The sequence below is a fragment of the Apium graveolens genome, chromosome 9 (genome assembly GCF_009905375.1).
Source record: "Apium graveolens cultivar Ventura chromosome 9, ASM990537v1, whole genome shotgun sequence".
Classification (NCBI taxonomy): Eukaryota; Viridiplantae; Streptophyta; class Magnoliopsida; order Apiales; family Apiaceae; genus Apium; species Apium graveolens.
The window spans coordinates 203,073,181-203,084,719 of record NC_133655.1 but is presented as its reverse complement, the minus strand read 5'-3'; the positions used below and the strand labels follow the sequence as shown (position 1 = coordinate 203,084,719).

Here is an 11,539-nt window from a genome sequence, read left to right as displayed (position 1 = left end):
TTAGACCCCGGCTTTTCGAATTCCAACTATTTCTCTCACTCAGACTTAGCCGCTTATACTTATTTGTATATTACACGCCATTTTTTCTATCCCAAAAAAAATAGGGTTTACAGAACAATCTTGAAATTTTACATTCTTTTTGAAGAAAAGAAAAGCCCATTTTGTGGAGTTGAAAGCTTGTTTGAATGGCAAAGACTAGACCAGGCAAACGGTACTTGGACTTTTACACTATCAGAGGCACCGACAAAGTTGTAAGAGGTAGTGTGTGTATTTTTAGTATGTGTATATAGTGATTAAAGTTTGATTTTTGGTTCTTGAACATGATATTTTTAGACTTTAATGGATATGTTTGCTCTACATGCATTTAATGTTTATTTTTTAGTTAATACATGCTTTCTTTTATTATGTTTTGTGAATTTAAAAAATGTGCTTTATTTTGGGTTGTAATTTGAGGTTTTTGAAGATGGGTTGTTCTTGATTTAAAGCAATAGACTCTGTTTGTTGACCCCATTACAACTTACAAGACTGTCTGTTTACTTTATATCAGATATAGATATTTGAAATTGTTGTGGGGTATTAATGGTTTGGAAACAGGGGTAAGCTTATTGTTATCCAAATCAGTAGTTTGTAAAGAGGGGTAAACTTCATACATGCATAGAGCATAGTTCTGTTTTTGTAATTTTTTTGAGAAACTTTAGAGACTCTTTTGTTCATGGCTAGAAGGAATATGCCTTGTTATCTTGCTGCTTGGATACTTCAGTTTGGGTTGTCAAAGTGTCGTGGCTTTCTTTTCTTTGTGTATTGACTTGAGTAGATTTTCTAGTAATGGAAATGTGTGGGCATAAATTCATTTTAAAACAAAATATTATGTGTTTGGGAAGGATAAAGACAGTACTTAATAGCAGATTAGCTTGTCAATATAATCTACAAGTCAAAAAATCCCTTTTAAATCGTATTTCTCAGATTTTCTTTCGCGCAATGTTCAGTGTCTCTTTCCGGCAACACTTATAAAGTAAGAGTACACTAAATTGATAGCAAAATTATTTCTTTTAAATCTTTAGTGTTCTTAAGAAACTCTTTTCATGTTTTTGCTATTTGTTTCATATACTATCCCCAAATTCTTAGGGTTTGCTACACAATCTGGAATTTTTTAGACACTTGATTCCTCTACAAACTACAAATACCCATTTTCACTCTATTACACAATCAAATTTCATCAATTTCACAAACCGCTGTATTTTAAAGATTGATGACGAATCTTTCACTATCAAATACTAGAAAGCGGAAATGGGACGTGGATTTTGCCACAATCAGTGAAACCGGTGAAATTGTTAGGGGTAATGCGTGTGTGTGCGGGGGTGTGTGTGTCTTTGTACAGGTAAATGCAAAGATTTTGCATATAGAGGCATTATGTGTCTTTGTGTGTGTTGAGATTAGATTTGATTTTTCATTTTTAAAGATGGGATTGGGATTGATGACCTAATTGTGTTTCAGTATCTCATTTTTTTAGGGAAACACACTAAGCTTAAGGATAGACCGGCCTTGATGAACCATTTTAACATGAATTTCATTTTGTTTCTATTTTTCAGGTCGTATGTTATATATGTTATTCTTTTTCTATTTATTTTAATGGGTGGGTTATATAGTTTCACGTTAATTTATCAAAAGATGGTTTATTTCCTATATTTTACCTTTGGGATTCTATTGGTTGGCAGCACCTCTATGTTAATTTGAGGCTTTCTAAGATAGGAAGTTAGTAATTGGTGATTTTTCCTGAATTATATACATGTACAATTCTGTTATGAAAAGGGATATATGAAGACCCTTAATGCAATGGTTGCCGGTAAATATATGCTTCAAATTACACTAATTGAGTTGTTAAAAAATTATTATCATATTGTTGAGTTACTTGAACTGAACTTTAAGGTGATGGGAATGCCTATATGTATAAATGTTTTCTATGCATTTTAGGGCTGAAAAATGGTTTTATTATCACTTAAATTGATTATATTGTTAATGTTTTGTAGCTGGAGATTGCGTTCTTATGAAATCATCTGAACCTGATAAACAACCCTATGTTGCTCGTGTCGAAAAAATTGAAGCTGATACCGGAGGTAACGTTATAGTTAAAGTAAGATGGTACTATAGGCCATAGGAGGCAAGTGGTTAGAGGAGACAATTCCATGGGGCCTAGGAATTGTTTTTGTCTGATCACTATGACACTCAGAGTGCTAACACAATTGAAGGAAAGTGTATTGTGCACTCATTTAAAGACTACACAAAGCTTGAAGATGTAGGTGTTGAGGATTACTACTCTCGCTTCGAGTACAAAGCTGGTACTAAAGAATTCACACCCGATCGTGTTACAGTGTGAGTACTGTTTCACTCCTTTTTGTTAAGTATATGTATACTGGACTACATGGGTCATAATTTTGCTGCATATTTTAAATTGTAGGTACTGCAAATGTGAGATGCCTTACAATCCAAATGATTTGATGATTCAGTGTGATGACTGCAAAGACTGGTATGAGCATCTATATTTTGTTTTTGAAGTCAATTTCCTTATATATATGCCATATTTTCATTTTGAACCGTTGGGGAATCGATATCTTCATGTGCATACTTGCAACCCTATATATATATACTAAAGTTGAATCAAAAAAATAAAATATCAAGATGAAACATGCTTCTACCATGAGCTAGCTTTAAAGAATGACTATTGTTTCTCTTTCTATGAAATATCAGACTTTTGTTCAAGTTTCTCTCTTCTGCTAATCTTGGTTTATGTTCTCCTCGTAGGTTCCATCCTGGCTGTGTGAAAATGACTACTGCATAAGCAAAGCAGTTACGTAACTATCTATGTGATGAATGTTCTGCTGAACAAGATGGGAAGGACTCTCAGGGCCAGGTAAGAGAACACTTTGTCTATTTTGCATCTTATTGTTACTTTGATGTGCCTTTTTTTCATTTCTTCTCTCTGTAATCCAGTTTGTGTTCTGTTGTATACTATAAATTTCGCCCAACATAGTATCTTGTCACACCGCAACTTAAACAGCAAATTAAATATAACTATTACAACAAATAAATAAACATACCCAAATCCAAGATCTTACAGTTTAGGGTTTGGAACAGCCCAACACTACCATCTATTACAACTGATTTTAAATACCGAGTCCTCACACAAACTACTATCACTTATTCTACCTGAACTCGAACGTAAGCATCAGCATCACAGGTCTTACGGGCAGTCTGCTTGAATCTAACCGTAGCTGCTAGCTGTAATATCAGGGTAAAGCAAGGAGTGAGCCAAATGCTCAACAAGTGCTAAACAATACGATACAAATCATAAATCGAGATATATATTAAAGAATGTCAATGGGAAGATATAACTAGTGATAACGAGAGATAAAACTTTGGGTGATGGCATCATTCCGTTTGTATCAAAACAATTTCAAAATCATATCTTAATCAAAATTATTTTATGACGCTACGGATTACAGCCGGTGATCAGCCGTGAAGTAATCCAGAACCTCGCTGGGTTCTAAAACATTAATGGGAATCCCTAGGCAACTTTTAAGCCTAATATAAGTGTGGAAAGGACTCGCGTCTCAGTCCAGATCCACTATTCAAAGAAAACATTTATCCCCCTTTGGGACTGAAAACCTACATTTTATTTATTTCAAAAACTGATGCCGATTTATTTCAAGGGATTATAGATCAACTTGAAACACGGGAAATATGGTACTAAATCTCAAGGCCATGATTCACAAAACTATACTTTATTAAAGTAACTGAATGGTTTCATATATCAAAGATTAGACAAGGGGATTTAGTGAGGCTATTGGATATTATAAAGGGTAATGCCAAATTGGGCTTAAAGCAATGGTTTCTCATCAAGGTTCAAGTGCTGGATCATCAAGAAGATAAGCTTCATGAATACTAAGGGTGTTAAGGTATGCAGAAATGATCTTTAACTCAGGACATATCAGAATTGTCAAGCTTCAGGATAAGAAAGAGGAGTATCAATCAACGAGGAATCACTTTGATAAGTATCTGGCTTTTAGGGTTCAAGGTAATGTTCTATAGGGGTTCAAGTATCAGGATGAGATATCAATACTTAGGAATCATCAGCATGTAAATCAAGAGAATCAACCAAGAGTTATAATTACCCTTTCTTTTATCCTGCCATTCGAATTACTTTAATATACTCTCATGATAAGACCACTTTGCAATACGTACTCGAGGGTTCATGGCATTTTTATATAATTCAAAGATAAACATAAGATACGCTTGATTTAATATATCAAATGACACGGGATAGTTGCAGAAATGTATGAACTATTAGCAGTAAATATGAAGGACAAGTTGAATCACTTGCCTTGAGAAAGGCTGGTCTGGTCTGAATGGTAGGAGCAACAACTGGAGCTTCACTCGACCTTTATGGCAAGTTTTCCCTCATCTCGAGATCCTACATAAATAATAATAATCCTCATTATAATATACTCTCACCAACTTAACCTATTTACAACCCGAATTTAAACACGGATGGCACTTAGGCCTATATGCACTTAATTTATATTCACCTTTAATTTATAGTTGCACACACATAGCCACATAATCACATATCATATATTAATACCAAATAACACCATATACACCATAATGCAACACTAGGCTTGGATGATCTCGATCCCCCAACTTAAGTCACTTGGTCGCTAAACTAGACAAAGTCTTCTAATTTTGGCTTCCTAACTCGATGTGCCTTTACTAAACTATCCAAGACCTATTGACCCTCACTTGTGCCATTTATTCTACTGACCTTATACTATCTTACAACTATGGTGGTCAGCCTAAATCTCACTCCTAAGTGTTCTAAAACTATGTGCTAAGTGAAAGTGTTCACTGGTGCAAATTTCAGAATGACATCTATGGTTACTTGATTACATTTGACACCCTTAAACTATAGGTTTTCCTTCAAAACTCTTACACAAGACTCTCCTGACCTAAGGGCATCTCCCAAACTTGATGTGGTTCAAGGGCCTGACTTGGGCCTTCTTGGGCCTAAGCTCAAAGTCCATGGTTCCCCTGTTTTCCTGGGCAGAAAACACCCTAACTTGAATTAACTTGTGACACATGGTTCTAACTCATATCCTATGAACTATGGTTGGAAAAACTTCTCTGACACTCCCTCTCACTAAGGCCCAACAGGGCCTAGTGAGGGCCTACCCATGACATGGTCAAATCTCCCTATTCCTAAGTTGCAACAAAACTGTCCCCCGCTGGACAGATTTTGTTATTCTACTTGCGCACCTAACCAAATGACATGCAAACCTCCAACCAACACCTAAAACCTTTTATATACTCCCAATACTAACTTCTGGTGGCTTGAGCCTCAAAGTGCACATCAATGACATGGTCAAAACTCACTCTAAACCTCAGGATACTAAACTGATTTTCTGCAGAAACTATAACTCTCCTTTCTCCAAGGTTTTGACTTGACAACTCAATCACCAACAACCCAATACCCAAACCATGACTTAAACATGGTGATCTACTAAAATAATTCCCTTATACTCAAAATAATCTTGGTGGAGATCATCCTTACCTAAGGTGCAATCATGGCAAAACAAAAGAAACCACATTTCACAACTCACAAATCATCAAGTTTTTGAAACAACAAGTTATGCATTTTATAAAAGATATACACGACTTATTACCATGCATCAAGAAGTATTAATCAATATTAACACATTATTCCTACTGAAATTAAAGTTTACTAATAAAATCTTTCCAAATGATCAAAATCTTATAACATTCTAAATGAAATCCACATGCATGCATGCCTTCGAGTTTTGCAAGCCAAACAACATGTTTTCTAAATATGTTTTACCAAGAAATTTACATGCAAGCCTAGCATGAGCTATATCTAGATGATCACTTAGCATGCAAGGAGTTTTATCAAATTTTTACTACAAAATTCAAGCCATTATCACATAAACATGCAAAAATTGAACAAAGCAACAAGAATGGTCTCAAGAACCATTCATTCGGCTCCCCTATGGTCATGGCCGAATGAAATGGAAGGGAATGGCCATTTAACATCAAGAGTTTTCTTCTCAAGACTTGGCACTTCACCATTCCTTGTAGTCCTCTAAAAACAACCTTAAACTCACAAGAATCAAGGTTGTACTTTGAGTTTCAACTAAAACCCTAACATGCAACCTTAAAACTTAAACTTCCTACTCAAAACTCTTTAGAATATAAGTGATCATGGCATGGAAAGTAACATTTACTTGTTGTAGAAGGTGGAACTTGATTGAGAAAGAAAGAAAATGGGGAGGGGGTTGATCTCGGCAAAACCCGAGAGTGAGGGGGAGAAAACCGAGAGTGAGAGAGAGGAGGGAGGGAAGAAAGAGTGTGGTGGTGAGTGATGTGTGAAATGATCATGTCTTTACTTATTTTATGGTTTTTGTTTTGACAAATGTGAGTGGAAATAGGCATTGACATGACCACCCTTCCACTTAAACTTGGATCATTTTGCATGCAAGGGTAAAGGAGGAATTTGGCTAGAAAATAAGAGTTAGTGGGGTGGTAATTGTCTCTTTAGCCCTTTTTGATTGAATAGAAAGGATTTGCATGCAAGGACAACTATGTAATTTGTTAATTATATCAATTAACTTTTATAAAGATTTATTTTTATAAAATAAAGCACAAGTTCAAAAATTATAAAATTTATACCATAAAATAACTTGGATTTTTAGAAATTTTATAAAACTACTTTTGAATTTTGTGAACAAATAACTTTTAAAAAGATATTTATTCAAGGTTTAAAAATATTCCTTATAAATCAAAAATGAAAGAAATAAATAAATTTTTGCTTTGAAAATTCATATACCACATAACGAAAATTTAAGACGCAGAAATTCTCATTCACACAAGCATATAATAGATGAATATATTGGCATTCGGCTTTATAATTACACCAAATTTATAATTAATATTACACAGAAATGCCGGGTGTAACATATCTTGATTTAATTAATACATGTTTAAGATATAACTTAAGGATGAGAAAATTTGTAAAGTGGCAATTTGTTCTTTTGTGCAAAACTTGTTGCAGTACCCATGTCGACATTCATCCCATTTGTAGTTTTTTCCGTGTTTACATGGCATTTTCCATAAAAAATCTAATTTGTAGTTTTTTCTTAACCATAGTAGTAAACTATTAGAAGCAGTTCATTTTATCATAACAGGTGTAAACTAAGTCCTAATAAGCTATGAAAAAACAAAATGAAGGACCATTTTAGTAAGATAGTACATTTAATTTTTGGAATAAACATTAAAGCTTTACAACAATTTTTTTCTGGAAACAGGGGTCACCAAAAGGAGAAAGTGGCGGGGATTTTGTAAAATACGTTTATCTTTCATCTTTAATGTGAATGTGATTGTACAAATTATAACAGCTTTGCTATTGACACCTAAACTTCTTTGATACTGAAAGGCATATGTCATAGCCTACTCGTTTATTCGAGTATTTAACTCAACTCAAATAAGAATGTAATAAGTAAATAGTGGATCAAGCATCAGAGAGATCTCACAAAGTAACATCTGTCAAAGAATAAAGAAACATTGTTCATCTGCAGTCTTGAAGATTCACTGGAAGAAGTTCAAGAAGTTGATCATGCCTCAGTGATATAAATCAAGATCGTGGAATTAATCAAGTGACAGAGATCTCGTCAAGGTATCATTTATTACAAGGATTCAATCAGAACAACAAAGTCAAGACATGAAGAAACGTCACGAAAGTTAGTCACTCATGAACCAGACAGTACATCGAGTGTCAGCATTGAAGTGACGGAATTGATTCATAAGTCTCGAAGATTGTCTGAAGAATGGATGCTGCTCAGAGATAGTATTAATTCTCTATTAATTTAATTAAGTCATATAATTTAATTAAGAAAATAAATTCTATCTGCAAGGATTAATTTATTGATTAATTGAATTAAAGTGATTAATTAATTTAGAATTAATATTAAGGATTTTCAGAATATTAATTGATTAAAATCTGTGATAATTCTAAAAAGGCAACTGATTGAACTAGCATGACAATCGGTATGACAATTGATAGTCATACCGAATGTCTTGCTAAGTCAGTTAATTGAATTGATAGAATTTTCAATTAGAATAAAATCAATTAAGTATTCAGAAAAACAATTTCATTTGAACTAATATGACAATCGGTATGACAATCAATAGTCATACCGAAAGTCTTGCTAGTTCATTTTAATTGTCTTCCTAGCTCTAATGAGATTGTCTCACCGAAAGTCATTCAAGCTTAAAAAGATTGTCACTGCAGTTCAACAACTTCGACTGTTTTGATAAATAGAAGCAGAAGACATCATCTCATAATATCATCCAAAAATAGAGCAGCAACATACAGAACAAGAAAAAAAAGCAGAGAACAAAAGAAAAATATTTCATCCTTAATCTGCTTATTCAATATCAAATATTCTAGCTTGTTAATGTTAAATCCAAACCACTAGAATTACTTATCTTGTTCTTGTATATCAATCTAGCGGATTAAAATCCCTAGAACTTAATCTCAAATCGCTTTTAGCATTTGATCTTTTAATTACAAAAATAGAAAAAGTTCATGTCGAATTTATTCTAAATTTGTAATAATTGATTTGAGATTAAACCCTTGTAATCGATACCGTAGTTGTAACACCTTTCAAGTTTAATAAAAGTTTTATTTAACTTGAATTTTGTTTCACAATTTTATTCCGCATTTTATTCGACGAAACGGTATTGTTTGCATTCAACCCCCCCTTCTACAAACAAATTGGGACCTAACAATTGGTATCAGAGCCTTCTGATTAACGTACAAATCAAGATCCTAGACTTTTGTGTTTCTTTCACTTCTTGAATTTTTATTCACTCAAAAATTCATTATGACTACACAAAAAGTTGGAACCGTTAAAATTCCACTTTTCGATAAAGAAAATTATGTGATGTGGAAGAAGAAGATGCTACTGTTTTTACAGGTTGCTAATCCCAAATATTTGCAAGTGTTGAAGAAGGGTCCAAAAATTCCTATGGTTATTGAACCAGAGGTAATAGAGAATGATGTGGTGATCACCCAAGCGAGAACTTATGTGAAGGATCCTGAGGACTTCTCTCCTGCTGAAATAGAAGAAGCTTCCCTGGATGCTAGCCTTCAATTAATCTTAGTAGATTCCCTTAATCCCCTAATGAATAGACATGTGATGAATTGTAAAGATTCCAAACATATCTGGGAAACTATTGAGATTATTAATGAAGGCACAGAGGAAGTTAGGGAGAACAAACTAGAAATCCTAACCTCTGAGTATGAATACTTTAAATCCAATCCAGGAGAAGGAATCACTGAAGTGTTTGAGAGGTACAATGCATTGATCAATAACCTGAATATTAATGGTAAATACTATTCCATCAGGGAGGTCAACAAAAAGTTCCTTTTGACACTGCCAACTCATCTCGAACATAGAATCACTGCCATAAGAGAAGCAAGAGATCTGAGTGAGATTTCTTTGGAAAGGCTCTATGGTGTGTTAAAGACTTATGAGTTGGAGCAGATTCAGCAGAAGGAGGTTTACGGGAAAGGAAGGGTGGTCAGCACGTCTACTGCTCTGGTAGCTGATGAACAACAACAACAACAACCACTATATCAACAACAATCTCAACAGTCAGACAGAATGGTACAGTCTTCCAAGGTTGAAGACAATGTTATAGTAGCAGAATTTGATTCTCCTACTACCAATCAATCAGGAGATGATTATTATTCCTTGGAAGAACTGGAGCAATTGGAGGATGAGTCAATGGCCCTGATTGTCAAGAGATTCTCAAATGTCAGATTCAAAAGGAATCCCAAGTTCAAGTACAAGTCCAACTACAACAGATTCCAGAAAGGTGGATCTTCATCCTCTAACACCAGCAGTGGTGGGTATAAAACAGGGATGGTTGATCGAAGCACCATCCGATGCTTCAACTGTAATGAGTTGGGACACTTTGCCACAGAATGCAGAAAGCCAAAACAGGCAAGGAAGAACTCTTATGATTCTAATCAGAAGAGTAAATCTGAAAGGGCGTACCTGGCAAAGGGAAGAAGTTGGGATGATACTGACAGTGAAGATGAAGAAGTTGGGAATCTTGCTCTCATGGCTAGTGATGCAAGCACCTCATCGTCAAGAAAAGAGGTAAAACTTTCTGATGCTGAAATGGTTTATCATCTAAGAGGTAACTTAGATTGTGCTCGTCGTGATAATGAATTGTTAAATCAACAAATCAAAGACCTTGAGAAAGAGGTCAATGAATTAAGACTTGTGCACATTAATCAAGATAAACTTAAAGACCAAGTATCTTTTCTAGAGAATAGAGTTGACTGTTATAGACAACTAGAAACTATTCTCAAAGACAAGATCACCGGTCTTGAGGCTAAGGTTAAAGCTTACTTTAATTCTTGTTCGAAGTCCAAAGAGTTTTACAATAAGCAAGCTGTTAATCAAACACATGGAATAGGTTATGATTACAATGCTGCTATTGGAAAATTAGGCATAAACTCCCCTCCTCATGTATGTGCTAAAGGTAGGGAAGTACCACATGTGCTTAAGGGTGTTGATGAACCCCTCTATAAGGAATCAATTGCTGAACCATTTGATGAGACTTCTTTTATTATTCAAGAAGAAATTCGTGCTGAAGATAATGCTAATGGGAAAACTGTCTCCAAGTCAAGTGTGTCAAAAGTTCCAGTCAAGGTTGTGAAAGCAACTGAGACTAACTCAGACACACATGAGTTGGATAGCACAAATGCCATGTCTACCATGCATAAGTTGCCTATTGTTAATCCTTCTCATAAAGCATGTGGTGTTCCTGATTGTATGTCTTGTGCTTTTAATCTGTTGTTTGCTTATTTTAATGGTAAGCATGCTTCTAATGATAAGACTACTCCTCGTCAGCTTGTGAATAATAGAAAGCATGATAGGTCTAAGACTGCTAGTCCTCCTAAAGTTAGAAAGGAGACATTTGTGCCTAAGCCTAAACATAAATCTGATAAGGCTGTTTTAAAGGTCAAATGTTCAGTCATTGAGAATGTTGAGAATAGTGAAGTTAAGAATGTTGTTTTGCCTGATAAAGGCCAATTTTACAAGTATGCCGGACCCAGCCAAGCTTGGGTTCCGAAGAAGTTCTAATCCATTTGTATTGCAGGGCATTAAACAGGTACAACCGGTAGTGTGGATTCTTGACAGTGGATCGTCAAGACATATGACCGGAGATAGAGCCCTGCTATCAAATGTGGTTGAGAAAGCTGGCCCAGTGGTTACCTTTGGAGATAACAGCAAAGGTTTAACGGAGGGATATGGCTGTTTGCAAGCTGGAAATGTTATCATTGAAAATGTATATCTTGTGCAAGGACTTGAACACAATCTGCTTAGCATTAGTCAGTTCTGTGACAACGGCTACAATGTTTTATTCGACAAGCTGAAGTGTCAGATTCTGCACA

The 11,539-nt window shown here is 34.9% G+C and overlaps 1 pseudogene; it reads left to right on the top strand.

Moving 5' to 3' along the window:
* On the top strand, positions 1-7,489 carry LOC141682834 (chromatin remodeling protein EBS-like; annotated as a pseudogene).
* The last annotated feature ends 4,050 nt before the right edge of the window (positions 7,490-11,539 follow it).